General features: G+C 41.8%; 1 long non-coding RNA gene across 2 annotated transcripts in view; it reads left to right on the plus strand.

The window, feature by feature from the left end:
- LOC122462526 overlaps nt 1–20,667 on the plus strand; it is a 38,992-nt gene that overhangs the window by 7,369 nt on the left and 10,956 nt on the right. The gene's annotated exons all lie outside the window — the stretch shown is intronic.

Genomic DNA, 20,667 nt, shown 5'->3' on the forward strand with positions numbered 1-20,667 from the left:
CTTTGTAAACGAGGTCCAGGACTTGCGTTCTATACTGGGTAGGTGAGTAGTGTGGTGCACAGTTAGCAGATAGGCTGCAATGTGCTGTACAACAGCACTTCCTGGCTGGCTGGGGATAGCCAAGGTATAATGTATGACAAAAATCTAGCCTGGAGGTGATAAAAGCATTCCGATGATATTCTCATTCACCCGGGAAGAGTTTTTTCTCTTGGACAGTCACAGATAACTAGGTAGCCAAACAGGCCTCCTACTGGGAGTTCAGGAGCAGAGACAAGTCCACCAGATCCCTAAGGTTGTGCACTATAGTCACTATCAAGGGAAGGATGCCCTCAACTGAGATCAAGTTTGCCAGTGTTCTCCTCTGCTAACGAGCATCCCTTCAGATCTGTGACGATTGAACCAACTGCTTTCTATCCATTGGTGAAACCCTGGCTCCGTTTATATTAATGGCAAAACTCCCATGGAGTTCACTGGATCCATGATTTCTGTCTATGTCCCTATTTTTACTCAGACTGGAGACTGGACTCAGCAAGAGAGAGGCATAGAGTTGGGTGTCATCAATATATATCTAACAAAATGGCTGATTTTTTTTGCTGTATAAAGATTAATTGCTAGTATATGCAGTCAGCTCTGGGAAATTAAAATCCATACCATGTGCCTTACTTTGGGTGCCTGGACAGTTTTAAATTCTCAGCCTTGTTATGATTTGTCAAAAAAATCTCAACCACTGTGTCGATTTATTATCACAATTCAACTAAATGACTATGTTTCTGTTGGTTATAAAAGCCTTGAAAAGCATTTTAGAATGGTACTGAGCACTTTTCCTGCATGGAGCCTAGACCACTTTACAAAACAGTAAGAATCATTGGGCAGTCTGGTTAAAGGCCTAGTTTATATTTTTTTTAAAAGTATGTTTTCAGTTGCACATTTACTTTACACACTTTTTCATGCCTTACTTGTTTCTATTGTTATTGCTGTTGAATGTACAAATCAGTTAGTTGAAAGTACAAGTGGCCGGCTTAACTCTCTATTTATATGTAATTAAGGGCAAAAATTTAGACAAATTACCTGCACATTTTGTCCACGCATTAAGTGCATTCGGAATGCCAGCCCCTAAGTACCTTGAGCACAATCAAACTCAGACTAGAACCGAGATCTCCCGACTTTCATCCTTATGCTGTAGGACCAAGGAACTTTATAGTGGAAACACAGTGGTATATGACAAAGGGTACCTATTCTTTCATTTAGCCTTAAACCAGATAAGACCTTGGTTTAGTCAAACTCTTATTGTCTTTGGCCTGATCCTAACTACATAGGCAAAATGTCCATCAATACAAAATTGAATCTTGATTTTTGGCTAGTCATTGACTTGTACATCAAAGTTTGGTAATGATAAAATCTACACTTAAAATGAGACATACAATAGAAGGCCACTCATGTTAATACAACAAAATAGGTCAAAGTACTAGCAACTGCACAGTGTCCACCATAATTTCCCCAATACTTCCTTCTGGTCCTTGCCCATTTTCTCTCCCTATCATCATCATGTTCCCATTACACCTCTGGCATTTAGGGCAGTGATGAAGCTCCTCCACTTCTATCTGTTTCTGGCAAGTCTTTCAATGGTTCCCCAGCTGTGCCCCAGGTTTTTCAGCTCAGCTTCCTCAGCTCTTCGCCATGTTGTTTTCGGACAGCCTCATTTTTGCTTGCCTTCAGGTGTCCATCTTTTTGCTATTGTGGTGATGGAATCAGTCTCCATCTGAAGCACATGGCCAATCCATCTCCAACACCTCTTGGCAATGATGGTGCTCATATCTTCTTGGCTGCACTGTGTGAATAGATCTTGATTTGAGATTGTTCTGGGCCAAAAGATATGGAGGATTTTTGTGAGGCAGGTTGTATGGAATGAAGACAGTTTGGACATGTCATACTTTCTCATTCCCCAGCTTTTTGCACTATAAAGTAATGTTGAAAGTATGCAGCTCTGATAAATATTGAGTTTGGTTTTGGTGTTGTATTTTGATGATTTCCAAATTGTATTTAAGCTCCTGAAGGTGTTCCTACCTTTATTGATTTTATTCTGGGTGTCCTGGCTTGTTCCACCATCCTGGCTGATGGTGCTGCCCAAGTATGTGAATGTTTCTACGTTGTCTCTCCCTATAATATCTCCCTATCCATCAGTCTGCTCTCCCCATTCCTTGTCCACCAAAATTATACTCCTTTGTGCAATGTGCTGCTTTCCTTCTGAGCTCTGAACAGAGAAATGTCTAAACACTAGGGATGTAGTCAGAACACTAAACCAAAATTATTGTTAATTTATTTTTCAAAAGATGTTTTTTCAACTGAAATTTAACTGAGGGCCTGTTTCCTCAAATTTAGCTCAGACGCATAAGATTTGAATGGATAGGTGATGGATGGCTCTAATTATGCTGCTTCCCAAAAAAATAAAATCAGTTATGGTTTTTCTTTTTGTTTGTTCTCTCTTTCCAAGGATTCTTCAAATCCCCTTAAAGAGGGGGGAAATCATTCACTTCTCTTGTTTACGTTTCGTACAGGTTCTTCAGTGTTTTTCTATCTTTTGGGAGCAAACAGTCTTTTTACATATGACATTATCATCACTTGCTGTGCCCTGAGTACTGGAGGCACAGTAGGATCCAGAACATAGACAAGCACAGACAGACTATGCAGGGAACTTAAAACCTTTTTTTTAAAGCAATTAGTTAGCAATTATTTCCATTTTTATGCGCTTTTCAAACTTTCATCCCTTCCTGGAGTATGTCAGCAGAAATATTCTAGTTTACTAGCCACCATTTACAGGGAAATTAACTATCTTTGTTTCTCTTTGTCTGTAATTTAATTAGGAAATGAAACTGGGGGGAAAATAGCCAGAGTTAGAAGACGGCAATAGTTTGACCTGCTCTCGTACCCTATGGATAAACCAGACACTTCAATGCTGAAGGTTCAAACCTTTTGAAGTTCATTGCTACCAACATAAAATATTTAATGTTTTGGAAGGCTTATTTTTGACAATGACTCATGCCTCATTTGCCTCTACTTAGGTTTAAAGGCAGACACTGCACTATTCCTAGTAAAGGGGTCAAATACTTTGTTGTTATGATAAACCAGCCCTTATCATTATACTGTGTGTTCAAAAAATAAAGCTTAAAATACATTAGTATAGCATTTATTTTTCTTTAATAGGAAACTGAGTCCTAATTCCCTTCTCAGTACCCCCTAGCCCCCAGGATGTAAACCAAGAAATTCCTAATTGGCCTCAGTGTTTCAGCCTCAGTAATTTCTCCTGATGAGCCTTCTATACATTTATAATCTTCTGTATGAAAAATTGCTTCCTGCTGTCTATTATAAATCAATCTCTCTCTAACTCTCTACTTATGCCTCTTTGTTCTATTATCTTTGTAGGGCAGCAAATAGTAGTTCAATTTGATGTTATCTGTTCCATTTCAAATTTTTATATGATTCAGTTTAATTGCTCCACAATCATCTCTTTTCTAGGTTATATAAAGCTGTGCTCTCCCTCTGTAAACTGACATTGTACTATAGCCAGTAACTTACTGTACCTGCTGCACTGTTTAGAAAAAGGTCAATTTACCAATACTAACCAGATGCTCATAAAAGGGATCATCCCATCGCTTGCGTGACTGCACATAGATCTGGGGGTGCAGGAACAGGAACATAGGACCTTCTGTTGCACAGACCCTTCTGTGCCTGTTTCGATCATGGTAAATATTTGGATCTTAGAGCCACTTCCGCCTTTGGACTGTAGTAGTGTCCACAGGAAGGCTCTACAGTTGTTGGGGGTGGGGCACTTGCCCCCTTGCATCCGCCTACTACAGGGCTGATCATGGGGCTGAGGATTTAGCCCTAAGTAATGTCTGAAACTGAGCTGTTTCTGGCATGGATAGCTTAGTCATTGTGTTTAATTGCTCTTTGAAGGATGGCAGACAAGTTCCAGCTTAGATTTCGTCCTCCCTCTTTTGTTCCAGAGTTTAATAACCAGGATGACATGCTGAACGGTACCAGTGCATCTTAGAATAACTCCATTTTCTTCTACCTCCAACCATAATGATTCTTTTTTGTTTTTTCCTCTGCCACTTCTTTTCACAGCTTGTCTGTCTAATTTGTTGTCGCTCTGTGTTTTAATTTATTGGATATTTTTCTCTTTCTGCCCTACTCCAACTCCCTTTCTGTTGATGACTTTGGAAGGTCAATTCAAGTGCCAACATTGTTTTGGGAGGGTGGGGGGCATGCCCAGAGATCATGAAGAAAATATCAGAGAAGGATGAAGAGAGAAAAAATTACAGTGGGAGGGTGGAGTCAGGCACACCAGAGTCTATTTAATCTTTGGTCATTGACACTGGAGCCAAACCCTGGTCCCACTGAACTCCCATTGACTTCAGTGGATCTAGGATTTCACTCTATGGCTATGTCTACACTTGGAGCAAGAGGTGTGATTCTTAGCTGGAGCAGACATACTTAGGCAATGTGGTAAAAACAGTAGCGAGGTGGTGTAGTGTACAGCCAATTGGAACACACACAATAAAATAGATCTCTCGCAAGCTCCTTAAGCACTGAATGATCACTGGACCCAACAAAGTCAACTTAAATTTCCAGTGAAAGCCAATTACATGCAATAACTAAAGACTGTAAATGTTAGAGGTAGGCCCAAGGGACAAGAGCCAGAGCCCACTCTGGGTCTGAATTTTGTTTACATTCTGGGCCACCAGTGAAATTCTGATCTGGATCAAGATTCAAACCTTTCCAAAATCCTGTGGGATGTCTGGTGTTTTGACTACTTGAACTCTTTGAAACAGCAGGATTTGGTAACAGATTGACTTCCATAATCAGAAAATACAGAGTTAACAATCTGTCCTCGAAAACACAAAAGGCATTTGCTATATCCTGACAAAGGCGTTAACGTCTCCATATAAAGTAGTGCTTTCTAAGCAAGGATCTTAATCTGGCAATATTACAAAGGTGATAAAAGAAAAATTTAGTAACAGATACGTTTCCTTGGATTTATCTCTTATTGAACATTTGCAGCAACCGAGACTTTTATATTAAAGGATGCTAAAACTGAATTATTGTCAGAATTAATCACCAAAGAAGTAGTCATGCCTAGCAGGTAGCCAGGACCAATCAGTAACATTTCAGTCTTGCTCAGGTTTAAATCTCATAAAATTCCCCATCATCCATGCCTGAACATCACACAGTCTGTTAACACTGTTGCAGTGGCAACAGAACTAGATAGCACTGTTGTATCTGTGTGTCATCTCCATAACAGTGAAATGCTATCCTGTAACTGAAAACTGTTTAATATTATGTGTGTTCAGAAATATGCAGGATACATTTTATGAACTGTCCTTTGTCAAACTCTGTATAAACTTGTCTATAAACTAAATAATTGGTTTAGTTTTCCAGTCACTATATGGGAAGTTAGTTTATAAGTGGGTCAGTCTTCCCAGGGGACATTACAACACAAGCAAGAAGCTGCAGAAGAGAGACAGTATCAGAGCACAGCTGACCTTGTGAGGACAGGAAACCCTCTGGAGACAGTGGGGGGAAGGCTATGGGGCCTGTGGTACTGCTGCAAGTCAGAGAAGCAAAAGGCCGCCAAATGAGTTGAGACACAGAGAAGCTGCCTGGGGAAGAAACAGCAGTGAAGGAGAGGTACAGTTGGGGGCTCAGGGCTGCATTGTTTTTCCCAGCTATGAGACACACAGGAAAGAGGGAACTTGCTCAGATCTATCATTGTCTGCCATCCTCACTCCACTGTCTCCCCTCAGCCATTATGAAAAACAGTCTGACACAGGTGAGGGGTATAGTCTAGGACGTGCAAACCCTTAAGTTTTACTCATAGAGCCCTGCAGGGATCACTTATAACAGTTGGCATAGGATCAATATCTTCCAGTCTGCACCATGTTCAGATGCTATAATGACCCAAAGTTGCAGGAAAGAAATATCTTCACCCCTACCACCCATGCTACCTGCTATCATACCTCACCCCCCTAGTTATTTTTCCTCTTGTGGCCCCAGGGAAGGGAGGCAATGTGAACTACTCAGACCAGACACCCTGTAGCTCCGGGATGAAAGAGCCTTAGGCACTGGATCCAGCCTTCTGTCATGAGTTAGGCCTCACAAAATCATGACATTTTATTATTATTTATACAACAATAGTTCCTAGTATCTTATTCATGGACCTGGTTCCCATTGTGCTAGGTGCTGTAAAACACACCAGAAAGACAGTCCCTGCCCCAAAGAACTTACAATCTAAGTATAAGCCAAGAGATGACAGATGGATACAGACAGACCAATTGGTGAATACATGGAGTAGCGAGACGACATTGTTTAACATGATAGGCCATTGTCTCAGTTTAAAAAAGAGTGGCTTAAAAGTCATTGAATTTTTTAGAAATAATTTCTTGTTTCTTTTATTTGCCTCCTGTATTTTGATTCTTTGAGTGGGGAGGGGGCTAGGCTGGAAAAAAGTATCTTCACAGTGAGGGTTTTTTTTTTATTAAAGTTTTGATTGTCAGGTAAACCCTTGATGGCAGGATCTTGGGCTTTCAGAAAAAAACATTAAATATCATGAGTAGTGATAAAAACATGAGAGTTAGTGACAGTGTGGAAGGGACTCTTTCCCTCTCCCTCCCCCAAAGGACTAGGGGTCCCTCAAGGAAGGAGGTGGGAGAAATTCCACAGGGGATGTGGCAGGAAGAGAGAAAATGTAGAGGAGATTAAGGCCCCAAATGGGGCTGCAGGAAGGAGTCTGACAAAAACTTAATGTAAGAGAGAGGCTGAAACCTCCTGAACACGATCCTTGTCTGAACATTAGTTGGCCCCTTTGACTTTCTGGAGGTTGGCCTACAATTGCTAGAGTCAGGATGTATTTCCCCATCCAGTAATTTAGGTTCAGAAATATACGCAAGACAGTTGATCACCCATCCTTTGTCAAACTCTGATCCAGTGCCAGAAACAACCCAAAATCTAATGAAAAATGTCTGTTTTTGTTAGCTATTGAGACAGGATGGTGGACATTTCTGCCCTTTTGGCCTAAAATTTGTGAAAACAGTTCACCAAATTTTGGTTCCATTGTATCAGAGCCTGAGCCCTGATTGAGGCTAGGGTTTGGAAGCAGGTTCAAGAGGCAATCTAATCAAAACCTGCACACCAGCCACCTCATTGGTGCATTTCTGCTTAATATAAAGAGATTCTTAGCTTCAGGTGAAAAGATTTTATTACACCGGTCCCCACTTTGGCAAAGTACTTAAGCAAGTGCCTAATTTTAAGCACACAATTAGTCTCATTTGAACTAATGTGCTTAAAGTTGGGTGAGAGCTTAACTGGGGTCATAATTGTTAGCATCCAAGCTGTATAATTTGTTTCCCTCACCCCCGAAGTCCCTTGCATGCCTTCCATGCCTGATCTCAAGGGAAACTCAGACTGGACTGAAATACCCATGAAATATAAAAGCCTATTGTGAAATTCATTGCACAGTATATAGACCATAGTACATAGTTTCTCTTCTGTAGGAATACCCAGGGACTTCCTGAACTGATAACTGAATTACCAACAAGACTTTAAAAATATATCTACTAACTACATTCTTTCTAAGTGTATTTTGTACTAGCATTGGTCTGTGTTTGATGTATGTTCAGTTACAAAGATTGTTCAGGGATTAACCATGGTGAAAGCCATTTAATATTACTTCAAATTAGACATACTGTAACATCACTTTTCACTATTCACTGTTTTTCAACTTTTTATGTACTTTTTTTTTACCCAGTTCTAACACTTCCCCTAAATCCCTGAGGATTAGAGCATCAAATGAAGAGCCTAATCACTGTTTTAGGGAGAAAAGAATGAAAAAGAACATTACCAAGATTATAGTAAAATCTTAAACTGACACAATCGAGGTGACTGAGAATATAGGCAGGAGCTCATCTGTCTGGTTTCTGAGGAAATTACTCATAAGAAATACTGTTCCTCCTAATTAAAAGTAAAGAACAAATTTAAAAGAGTAGACAAATGCTTCAAAGGATCCTACAGAGAAATCTATAGGGGCACATGTTGGCCATTCTCCAGGTAGAGCAAAGTGAAGTTGAGATGTTAGCCAGATTTATCCCTTTTATCTAGTTATTTCATTTGCTCTGTTCTTAAACATTAAGAATCCTTGCTGTTTGGAATGGCTGACTTGAGTATCCTGGATGCTATGTTAGATGAAGGAAAGAAAAGAGCACAAAGAGTTATCTGTAATGAAACTGCCCCAGCTGGCTTGAAGGTTAAGAAAAAGATGAAACATTTGATAAAACGAGGTCCTTGTAGACTAAATATATTATGGAAGATAACAGGGTCTCATTGCAGTGAAACAGATTAAACCCATCAAGTAACAATGTAAACATTATCAGGATTTCTAATACATTAGTGTCACTGATATCATTGCAGACCAATGGCCTGGCCTGTGTGTTGGATTTACTCCAGTGGTTTTCCTGTATGCTAAAAGCTTTGGATAGTTTTGCCAAGTTTACAGCTCTAAAAATGTCATTTTAGGAATAGATATGAGAGGAGAGGAAAAGCCAGTCAAAATTATTTTAATGTGAATGCAGATGAAGTAGCGCTGAGGAAACAGCACTTAGGCCTGTCCAGCAGTTTAGACAGGCATATATGAGGTACTAAAGCATAGGAGACTGGTACACTCTTTTAAAATACATAATAGTGTTATCATGAGTAATGATCTGAGATTTGAGTTAGATCCTATATAGATAGATGTCACTGCAGTCTTAATTTATGAAGGTCTAGTAGTTATTTGCCACAATATTTTGAATTCTTCTCTCTTTATCAACACTTCTGTAAGTCATTTCAAAGAGAATGCAGAGAATAATTAGTATGCAGAGTTCTTGAAGAAACAATATTTATTGTCTTGCTCTTTATTTTATATCTCGTCTCAACCGTGCTACAGCTTCGTGTGTCGTGTTAGTGTTTAAGGAAAATGTTTAATTTTACACTTCCCACCCCCTCAACACATGAAATATTTTGAACATAGATGTAAATTGGTGGAGTGGGTCAACTGGTTCAGCAATAAAAGGACAATCCTTCATTCAGCAAGATTTCCTATTCAAGGTTTTTTTCTTGAGAGTTTAGAGTGCATTGTTTTGCAACAAGCAAATAATAAATAATAACTAGCTCTTATAACTAGGAAATAAAACCCCATGGGATACAATACAGGTCTCTGCCAGTGGCAGCAGACACTATCTTTGTATCTTTTCAAAGATCCCTGACAATTTCTGACTAGTAAGTGCAGTCTTGGATCCTCAAAATTCCACCTTTGGTCCAGGAAGCATTCCATTGAATTACACTGTCTTCCTGTAAAAAAGACACTCCCTTCCTTGTATCTGCATATTGGAAGTCTAGGGCTGAAGTTGTTTTGGTTGAGTTTACTGATGGGCCTTCAGTGCCCAGTCTTGCTTCATTATTCCACACTGCGCACTTGCATGAGGCATAAAACAGTGTCAGATCTCTGCTTCCTGAGGATGAGGTGGGACCTTCATAGGCTGTCAAACAGGACTAGGATTATCAAGGAGAAAGGGTTACATTCAGTACAACCATTATACAACCCATATACAATAAAGAACAGATATATTAAGAACATGCCTACTATTTAAAATATGGATGATGGCAGCTCAAAACAAATTTGAGAATATTGTAGCCTATAATTTTTTCAGACATTATTATGTTAAGTTTGGCACTAAAATAAACCAGAAATAAATTTATTGTATATTTAATTGTGTGACAATAAAGAAAGATATACTTTAAAATGGCTAATGGTCTGGAGCTTTTAGGTAGGTTTCAGCAATGCTCCATCAGGTCTTAAATCTTCTGTAGTAGAATGAATCATGAAAATCTATTCCAGTCCTGACAAGGGTTATGAGCAGCCAGGGTCACCTTTTCATGCATGATAGGAATAACTTGTAACCCAAGCATTGTGAAAAAGTATTAAATGCTTGTGACAAAGATATTAGGACTTTCCTAGAAAGGATTACAATCCAAAGGATTTCTGTGGACATGGACACTGGAGAGATATGAAGAGATATGAAGACTTTAAAACCAGAGGGAGGTTTTATCTCACAGATGCTTCCAATGTACAATATCATTCTTTTGGAAATCCCCACGAGGACTGATATGTGGAGGGAAGCAATAAAGGACTCTGCTGTTTTAGAAAAGCCAACATCTGGTTTTCAGGGGAAATGACAAGAATTTGAACTCTGATCTTATCTGAAATAATCTGAATAGTTTGTAAGAGGACACACCTCCAGGAGAAACCCTAACTTTGTAGACTAGTTTACATATAAATCAGACATTGCACTGGAAATTGATATATTTATTGGTTTCTTGTACAGTTTTTGTTCCTCAAGCTTTTGCTGTAGTATTCTGTATATATGCCCTGTTAAGGCAAGGTTATGAAAGTGGTTAAATGGCCCCACAGGAGGGGAAAATGCAAAATGCTTTCTCGGGTGAGCAACTCAACCAAATGAGGTCCGGAAAGGGTAGGGCCATCATCCCACTCTTCTCCACACCAGCTCATACAGCAGGGGCAGCATGCAAAGAGGCAATCTGCTCTATCCTAATGGATGGAGCAGTAAATGAACTCCTGTGCTCAGGAAGGAACAACTCCCCCAGTGCGATGTGTCTCCAGCCCGATGGACAGCTTTGGCATATATGTCACAATGTATTGCTTACGGCAGGAGAATACAAAGCACTTGCTTTCACTAATACAATAAGTAAAGAAAAAAGGGGCTTGTGGCCCAGAAGGAGAAGTACAGTGCAAGCTTATTACATGTTGACTTTATAACTGGGCAGAATAGGTGTTGAATAACTGGTTCTAAGTGGCAGGTTTCAGAGTAGCAGCCGTGTTAGTCTGTATTTGCAAAAAGAAAAGGAGTACTTGTGGCACCTTAGAGACTAACAAATTTATTTGAGCATAAGCTTTTGTGAGCTACAGCTCACTTCATCGGTTGTATCCGATGAAGTGAGCTATAGCTCACGAAAGGTTATGCTCAAATAAATTTGTTAGTCTCTAAGGTGCCACAAGTACTCCTTTGGTTCTAAGTGATATACCTGAATTAAATGTCTAACTGCTGGCAACTAGTATATTCCTTTCTCTTTAGGAAAATATGTAATCTCCCCTGCTTGTCCAAAACAGACTCCCCTTGGAAGAGGAGAGTAATGATTCTCTTGTTAGTATCCTTGCTTCTTCCATAGGAGTAGATGTAAAGCCTTATGAACGCACATGTCAATATAAATTTGTAAAATGGTTTTAAAATGCCCCAAGCAGTTGATAGTTAAATGTGCAAAACTTTCCTCTTGCTGTTTGGCTGCTTTGTCACTTTTAGTATTGGGAGCTGGCCCCTGAGGTACTTGTTCTGTCAAAGATACGACACCTGAAATTTTATCCTGAAGTAAGTTTTACTGCTAGAATGTTGGGTGATGGGTTATACAACTCAGACCAAAACATTTAAAGACACTGTTGCCTTTTCTTCAGAATTCAGTTGAAATACTTCATTGTTTATATTAAATGGGCCCGCTTTTGTCTTTGATTTAATGTTATGACTTTTTCAAGTCTACAGGGTCAGAGGTCACATTTTTACACTTGGTCAGGAATTGAAAATGTAATAATGCTGTGAACTCCTGGATCCTATTGATTCCTAGTGTTTAGGGGTCACCTGCCTTCTGAACAGTTACAGTGTGTGACCTCCATATGCAATATCTGGATTTGTACACTGGTGAATTGAAACTTCAAATTGGGACTTTTAAAAAAGTGACAAACTATATAGCTAAATCTACCACAGCTTTACCATTGTGATTCTTAAATTTCAACGTCCTCACCCTACATAGTCTCTAACTACAGTACTTCCCCACTCCTTTAGTACCATATTTAGTACATAATGGTACATAAAGTTTGGTTTTGGCTATAAGAGGCACTCTTCAAGCAAGGCTACCCAATTTTTTCTTGTATTTTCCCGCCCTCTTCTTAACAACAGAGTTCCAGTTCAATGATATGTCAAGCTTCAGAAACTCATTTCAAACTGTTGTGGCTGCAGCATCCAATCTGACCTGTGAAGATTATGGTCTCTATAGAACAGCAAGGACTTTAACAATCTCCTAGCTAATGTGTTGAGTCACTTCATTCTATGCCTTATGAAAGTAGTATTTTTAGCGATATCTTAAATATACTTAGTACATTCATGGTATTCTATAAAGCATACAATGATTTTGAGAGAACTTTCCAGGAAACTTTCCCTATAATGTATACACTGAAAAGCAGCTACTTAAATATTCATAATCTGTTGTTTGAAATATCTTGTGAATAATGTGCAGATACTATAACAGCAAGTATCCTTAAAATAACCTTATAGTATATAGCAACCAGTAATACTGGGCCATGTTACTTCTGGGAATAACTGCAAATAGCAGAAATGTTGGTTAGCTGTCCCCGTGTCCTTTCATTGCTGGCTCACTGTAACTCTTGCTCAGGTAAAGTTCACACTAACGTGAATTGTTAATGTGCAGAGAAGATATGGTCAAAATGTGAGTAATTCAGAAAGCAGTAACTACCCAGAAGTCTGGATGCATGTAGCTCTGATATATGTCAAAATGCATTCTGAACTTCAGGGAAATTTGGCTCCAGATCGGATTTGCATCTGAACGTTGTCTTAGATCCCTCTATATCATCAGAAAGTGTTAGGTGCTGTACTTTCCCCTTGCCTTTTTTCAAAGGAAGCAAACTTACAAATGCAAAAGCAGATCTTTTCCATTACTTTCTTTTTAACATCTGTACAAGTTTTTTAAAATTATTTTTTCACACTATTACTTTAAAACAATTCCCCATCTTAAAATGTCCCTCACTAATTTTCTTTGCCTTGTAGAACTTAGCAAATCTAGAAATGCCAGAAGTTCTAGTTGTTGGTCTGCAGAAATAACCATAAATGAAACAAGTTTATGAAAACTCAACACACGTCCCTGTCAGTGAAGTATGAACATGATGTAGCCCTGGAAATTGAACCGGGGTCCTTAAAAGCAGGTCGTCTTTCAGGCTGCTGCACATCTACAATATAAAATAGACAGTGAATAATAAGACATGACGGGGCATGTGTTTTGTTGAGTTATACAGTGCCACTGCTTGGAAAAAGTGAGAGTCACATGGACTTGCCACATGCCATTAAGTGGCATTGTCCTTGCTTAGAACATGCCATCAAGAATCTTACAGATTTGTACAGTTTTGTTTTCTAAAAATTCTCTCTCTGTATAAAGAAGTGTATTTTGTAATTGGCTTTAGTTTTTCTTCAAACAAATCATCTTGACTGCTAAAATCAAGTAATGATAAAACTATAATCACTATAATTATCATAGTTTTCTAAGTATTACTGTGTACAGTTTTAATTAAAAAGTCAATTTTTACCAGCAACTATCACACAGTGCTATCAGATTTCTAAATACAGTTACGCCTCAGTTTTAGCATATCCTAATGTATAGTTGGAAAGGGAAAGCAAACGGGAAAGGTTGCAATTATAGCTTTTGGTGGCTGGTTCTCTGGATTTTTCTTTTTAAAGCAGAGAGCTTGTTTGAAACCTTAAAAATTTCCTGCTTACAATGCCACCATATATGACTGAAGAATTCCCTAAAACCCCTGAATATTTATTTCGTGTCCGCTGCTCAATGAAAATAAAGTCAGTTCCTCCCAAATGCCACAAATCATTGAGAATATTGATATCCTACTACCAGCAAACACATTCTAAATAAGAGTGCATATTACTCACTTAATTGGACTGCTCACAGGTGCAAATTTGAGCATGTGCATCATATATTTGCAAAATCATGGAAGTAGTTCAAATGTTTGTGCCTCAGTTAAATTATGCACCTAATCTCATATTTAGGCACTTAATTTAGAAGGCTAACGTTCAAAGGAGTTGAGCAACCACATTGATGCTTTGGCCATTATGTGTAATATTGTATAATGTAGTAATTGATTTTCTTGATGCTATTTACTTAGGGAAAATGTAAATTTAGTTGCACAGTATGTTAAAATGATCATGTGTATGTTTAGTATATTTGGGGCATGTATATTAGCCTAAATTCATTTGATAAAATAGTGGAGGCCTTGCAAGACTTGTTTGAACGCTTGAGGTGACACTTGGAAGACTCAGTCGTATTTATTGGTATTCCTCCATGACTGCAATTTTAAAAGAATAGTTCACAAGATATCCATACCATCTAATATGAATCTGAACCCTAGCTCTGATTTAGTATAATACATGAATTGATCACTCTAGCCCAGGGATCAGCAACCTTTGGCACGTGGCCCATCAGGGAAATCTGCTGGCGGGCCGGGACAGTTTGTTTACCTGCAGCATCCGCAGGTTCGGCCGATTGCAGCTCCCACTAGCTGTGGTTCGCCGCTCCAGGCCAATGGCGGCTATGGGAAGTGGCGTAGGTCAGTGGGAGCTGCGATCCCTGCTCTAGCCTAATGCTAATCCAAGAAAAGATAGACATTGGAATACCTGCTTTCCAAGCCCATTTCTAGTTAAGATTTTGGAGCAAATTTTCAAGATTGCTCCCTTTTGTGGGTGCAGTTTGCAGCTGCAGAACGTGGGTTTTCTTGGAACCTGCAACCAGGGGTGAAAGTAACTTAAAGGACATGCCGGTACTCCGGAGTCCGGAGGAAGGGGCGGGGCCTCAACTGGAAGAGGCGTGACCTCTACCGGAAGAGGTGGGGCCTTTAAATCCCCAGGCCCCTTAAATCAGGATTTAAAGGCCCGGGCTAGGGCAGTGGTAGCAGCAGCTGGGAGCCCCGGGCCCTTTAAATTGCTGACGGAGCCCCAGGGGTCCAGCAGCAGGGCCCGGGGCTCCGGCTGCTGCTAGCCTCCAGGGCCCTTTAAATCATCCCCGGAGCCCTGGGACAGCAGCAGCGGGGATCTGGCGGCTATTTAAAGGGCCCAGGGTGGTAGAGGCTGTGGGAGCCCTGGACCCTTTAAACAGCTGCCGGAGCCCCACCATCACTACCCCAGGACTCCGGCAGGCTCCGGGGGCTATTTAAAGGGCTCCCTCTGCCTCTACCGCCCCGGGACCTTTAAATCATCCCTGGAGCCCTGGGGTAGTGGCAGAGGGACTACAGTGGGAATTTAAATGGCCTGGGGCAGTAGCTGCGTCAGGAGCCCTGGGCCCTTTAAATCGCCACCCAAGCCCTTCTGCCACTACCCCAGGGCTCCAGCAGCAGGGCTCTGGTGGCAATTTAAAGGGCCCAGGGCTTCAGCTGCTGCTGGGAGCCCCAGACCTTTTAAATTGCCACCTGGGGAAGCTGATCCACCCCGGTACGGCGCACCGGCTCTTGCCAGCAGGGGTGGCAGGTTTATAGAAATTTTGGTGGTGCCCAGAACCTGCCCCTGCCCAAACTCTGCCCTCCAGCCCCCCACCTGCCCAAGGCTCTGGGAGTGAGTTTGGGTGGGGGAGGAGGTCTGGGGTGCAGGCCCTTGGCTGGGGCAGGGGTTTGGGGTGTAGGGTGCAGGCTCTGGGAGGGAGTTTGGGGATGGGAGAGGGTGCAGGGGTGCGAGCTGTGGAATGAGGCTGGGGATGGGTCTGGGGTGTGGCTGGGGATGAGGGGTTTGGGGTGTGGGAGGGGGCTTAGGGCTGAGGCAGAGGGTTAGGGTGCGGGGCAGATGAAGGCTCTGGCTGGGGATGGAGATGGGGGGTTGGGGTCTTGGAGAGGCTCAGGGCTAAGGTAGAGGGATCAGGGCTCTGGCTGGGGCTATGGGCTCAGGGGTAGGGCAGGGCTCGGGATGAGTTTGGGGTGCAGGCAGGTTGCTCCGGGACTGGAGCCAGAGAGGAGGACTTCCCCCAGCCCTCCCCCCGCCGGCAGCAGCGAGCTCTGGGGTAGGGGCCCCCCCTCTCCACGACGGCAGCACACTCACTCCCACCACTGTCACTGCACATGCTCCTAGGGCCCCTCTCAGGTCCAGGAATCTCCCTCGCCTTCCCTGTGGTGGGTGCCATGGGGCGGGGGCTGCCATCACGTGTGCACCTCATCCCCTGCTGCTGCCCCTCACTGTAGCCTCACTAGGGGTGGAGGATGGGGCTGCCCCTTGCCCAGGGTGGGGCAGGAGCAGTGACTGCGGGCAGGGGAGCGGCTGTACTGGTAAAGGGTCCCACCGGAAAATGAAAGGGTCTGAGGGGGAAGGGCAGCCTGCCCTGCCACTTGGGGAAGGCGGGCACTAGGACCCTGCGGTGGCAGTTGGTGCAGGGAGGCAGCATGGAGCTGCAGGGGAGAGACAGGGATGCTCTGCTCCGAGATCCAGTGAGGCGCATGGGGGCAGCAAGGGGGAGGGCAGGGGACACTTGGGGAAGGCGTTGAGGGGCAGCAGGTGGGACTGAGCGGAGACCTGGCCCCGAACATTGGTGGAGCTGGGACCCTGGGCCCTCAATACTGCTGGAGCCACGAGCCCATATAACTCACCTCTGCTGCTTGCCGGTACCCCGTACCGGGGCGTACCGGCTTACTGTCACCTCTGCCTGCAACTGAATAATGTGCTGAAGCATAGGTATGTTCACCGCTACCACATTTCAGGTGCAAATCAGGGTCTCAGTTACAAGTATTCCAAATTGTACCTGTAATTCATTTTGCCACTGAAAAATTGCCACTGCAATAAGTGGCTGGACCGTCTCCAAAATTACCACAGAGAGTGTTGCAACAGAGAAGAATACTCCTCCTAAAAAAAAGAATCTACAGATAAAACTTAAGAATGGCTTCTGAATAAATCTGAAGGAAGTCTCAGCCTTTGGGAGCATTGAGCATTGAATCTTCTGTTCTTAATTTTCTTAGTATTTCATTTGATCCCACGTTCATAACTATCTGCTAAGACATCAGAGCTTGTTCTGCTTTTTTTTTTTTGTAGTACAACAATCTCCCTGAAACAAAGCATTTAGAAGAATGGCATTTTCCAACCTCCTAATAAGGAAAAGGTGCAAGGTGTTATTTCAGGACTCTACTTGTGCTGAGTCCCCTGACTGCAGAAGTTCTAGTTTAGTGATGAAACCAAAGCACCAAGGGTAGGATTTTCAAAAGTACCTAAGGGAATTCGGTGTCCAGCTCCCACTGACTTTCACTGCACTTGTTAGGTGCCTGGAAAGCACAAAAGCTACCTAACAGGCAAACAACTTTAATACAGCAAATTAAAACCCTAGTGGGGGTGCCATTATAAGATTACACAAAATAAAGAGGGAATACTTACTGCAGTGCTAAGAAAAATGTAATAGGCTCCATTGAAGTAGCTATAAGGAGGATGGATGCAGTACAGTTCCTGTTGGATTGCATATATCCTAAAATAATCTCTTATTACCACTATGTCTTCTGTGTCATCACTTCTAGCTAAATAATACAATTTTTCATCCACACCTAGGGAAATAAGCTTTCACATGTGCACTGCCAGCTTTGTGTCCTACAATACACCCTCATTTCACGCTGCCAGACACAAAGAGCAAATTACAGCAGGTGAAGGGATCCTGCTATCCTGTGCTTTGATTTGGTGTGGGTTTTTTTGTAGAGACAACTGCTGTTTATTCCCTATCTTGCGTAGTGCAATGTTCTCATTCTTCCTCCCACACTAAACAGTATTGTTGTACTAAATTTAAAGGGCATTTCGAAAGCAGTATGTCAATTCACCCATTACTGCAATTGTGTGTTTTCCCGACTTGCAATATAATCTCGAATGCATTTCTTATTTGGATTCATAGATCTAAGGCCAGAAGGGACCATTTAAATGTAGTCTGACCTCTTGTATAACATAGGTATATTATGTCATCCAGGTATACCCGTATTGAGCCAAATAACTTGTGTTTGACTAAAGCGTATCTTCCAGAAAGGCATCCAATCTTGATTTGAAGACTTCAAGAGAGAGAGAATCTACCACTTTCTTTGGTAGATTGTTCAACTGGTTAATCACCTTCACCATTAAAAAGGTGTGCCTTATTCTAATTTGAATTTGTCTGGCTTTCACTTCCAGCCACTGTCTGAACCATTAAATTAAAAAGCCCTTTAGTACCCAATATTTAGTCCCAATTAAGGCACTTGTACACTATACTTAAGTCCTCTTGATCTTTCGATAAATTTAATCGATTGAGTCTCTTAAGTTTCACTATAAGGCATTATTTTTCCAGCCTTCAAATCAGTTTCTGGCTCTTCTCTACATCCTTTCTAATTTTTCAACATCCTTTTAAAAATGTGCACACTGGAACTGAATGCAGTGTTCCAGTATCAGTCTCCCCAGTGTTTCATAGAAAAGTAAAAATCACTTCCTAACTCCTACTTGCTGTTTCCTTGTTTATATACCCCATCAGACCTTTTTGTCACAGCATCTCACGGGGAGCTGGTGTTCGGTTTATCTACTGCGATCCCTAAATCTTTACAGAGTCACTGATTTCCAGGATATGGTACCCCAAGCAAAGTTTTTTCCATACCATCAGAATTCAGAAGAGGTTTCTCCTCTGATAATTCCCATTTCTGTTAGAATTCTGATCCAGAGATTTCTTGGGCTCTTTTTAGACTACCCCTTTGTAGACTGGATGGGGTGTTTCATCAGCCCCAACTCCTCTGTAAGGCCTTTTCCTCAGCATGGTTTATTGTGTTTGGCCTTTGTTATACATAGTACAAAATAAATACAACTGCTCAACTGAAAAATTCAGAGGCTTTCTCCTGCCCCAACTAGCCAGGGAGAAAACACCCCCCCACCCTTCCCCTCAAACATGTTCCCAACCCGGATCCAACTTCCTCTTCTAGTCTTCCTCCTGGGTTGTGAGTGTCAACTCACTCCAACACCCATCTGCACTGCCCTGTCCAGATGCTCCTCCTAGAGATCTCATTCCTCAGAATCTCGTAATCCTCTGGTTATCAGGCTTCTTCCACCACTCTCACTTCTTGCATCAGGCCCTAGCTCCCTCGCAATTTCCAAGGTCCCTCTGTGCAATAGGGGCATAACCTGCCTGGCTCAACATCCTGTTCCTCTTTGCACTGACCCCCTCCCAGGCTTTTCCTAGTCCAACAGCTCCTGCAGCAGCTTCTCTCCAGCTCAGCAGGTTCCCTCTCATAGGAAGCACCACCCAAAACTACCATTAAATGATGTGTTAAGTGCCCTAATCACTGGCCACATGGCGAGCCCTAGACCAAATGGTGCCTCAGGTGGGGAGTGTCTTTGGCGCCTCCCTCCATTTGTTAAACTTTTGAATACCTTATTTTTTATTGCATTTGTAGCCCATTTCTCTGTCATATAAGAAGACAAATTTTCACGCTAGGATCTGTAGATCTGTATATATTTATGCTAACAACAAAAACAGCACCCCAAGCCCAGTGCCCCCCAACTCTGTCACCCCAGGTGGTAGCCTGGGTCACCTGCCCCCAAATCTGGCTCTGCCTGCTCAAACCAAAACCCATCACCCCCATCACCTTGGAGGCAGATAACTGGGCACAGGTAGGGTTCTCCTAAAAGGATCAACCCACTCTGACTCCCTGTCGTGTTAGAAATGCTGAAATCTGATTTAGAGTGAATAATTTTTTTCCCCCTATGACCTGTGTACACAGAACAGGTAGCAACAACACTGCCTAGGGTAGAAGAGGAGATAAGATATTGCTACTAATTATTATTTCTGAGGCCTAGGCATTACAGCTGGTCAGGGAATAGTTTTCCTCTTCTAGGAAAATTCTTTGAGATTTTTTGAAAAATGTATTTGTCCCAAATCAGAATGAAAAGCTAATCTTGAAATTTTTCACAAACCAACTTTTGATTTGAATGAATCAAAATGTTTTATTTTGACATTTTCAGAAATATTTCGATTATGGTTTTTTAAATTTTGTATGACAATTAGCTTACGTTTCAAAATAAAAAATATTTTTCAACGCTTTCTCGCCCCCTCACACACGCACATACACACAAAAACACACCCAGAAGTTGAGTTTCAAAAATGTCAAAAAGGGACATTTTGACACCTTTGAAAGTCTTTCTCTCTCTTTTTTTTTTTTAACTGCACTGGGAAATTTGTGTAAATTGATCCTTTTCCAGAAACAGTTTTGGTTTCAATGAAATAAGATACCAGAATGTGCTAAAATAGCAGCGTTTCACTAAAGAGCACCTGAGTCGGCTGTAGGTATGCTACCAAAGCTGTTCTAACCCTGAAGCAAAAGGTGTCAAACAGATCTGGCTGCCCAGATGGCTGGCTTCTTGGGTTTCCCATCTGAGGGGTGAGTAGGCAGACAGCAACCATGGACACCTGGGAGTTTGGCAGCTTGCTGGGGAGAAGGGGATTCTGATGGTATTTTTAATTGGGAAAAACCACAATGTTCTTGATGCCCAGGCCGTTGGCTTTTGAAATTTCACTCCTGTGAAAAATTTTGAGTTTTTGACCTTTCATATTGAGTCAGAGCACTTTTATTTTTTTCAAAAGCTTGAATGTTATAGTGAGCGTGAAATTCCATTTCCTGACCAGCTCTACTCCAATGCCTGCCATGCATGTGCACAAACAACTCAACTCACTCAAATGAGCTTTTACCGGTGCACAAGGCTCTGAAAGTCTGGATCTAAGTAAATTATTAGGGCAGATCCTTAGCTGCTG

Source organism: Chelonia mydas, chromosome 12, assembly GCF_015237465.2.
Source record: "Chelonia mydas isolate rCheMyd1 chromosome 12, rCheMyd1.pri.v2, whole genome shotgun sequence".
In the NCBI taxonomy this organism is placed as follows: domain Eukaryota; kingdom Metazoa; phylum Chordata; order Testudines; family Cheloniidae; genus Chelonia; species Chelonia mydas.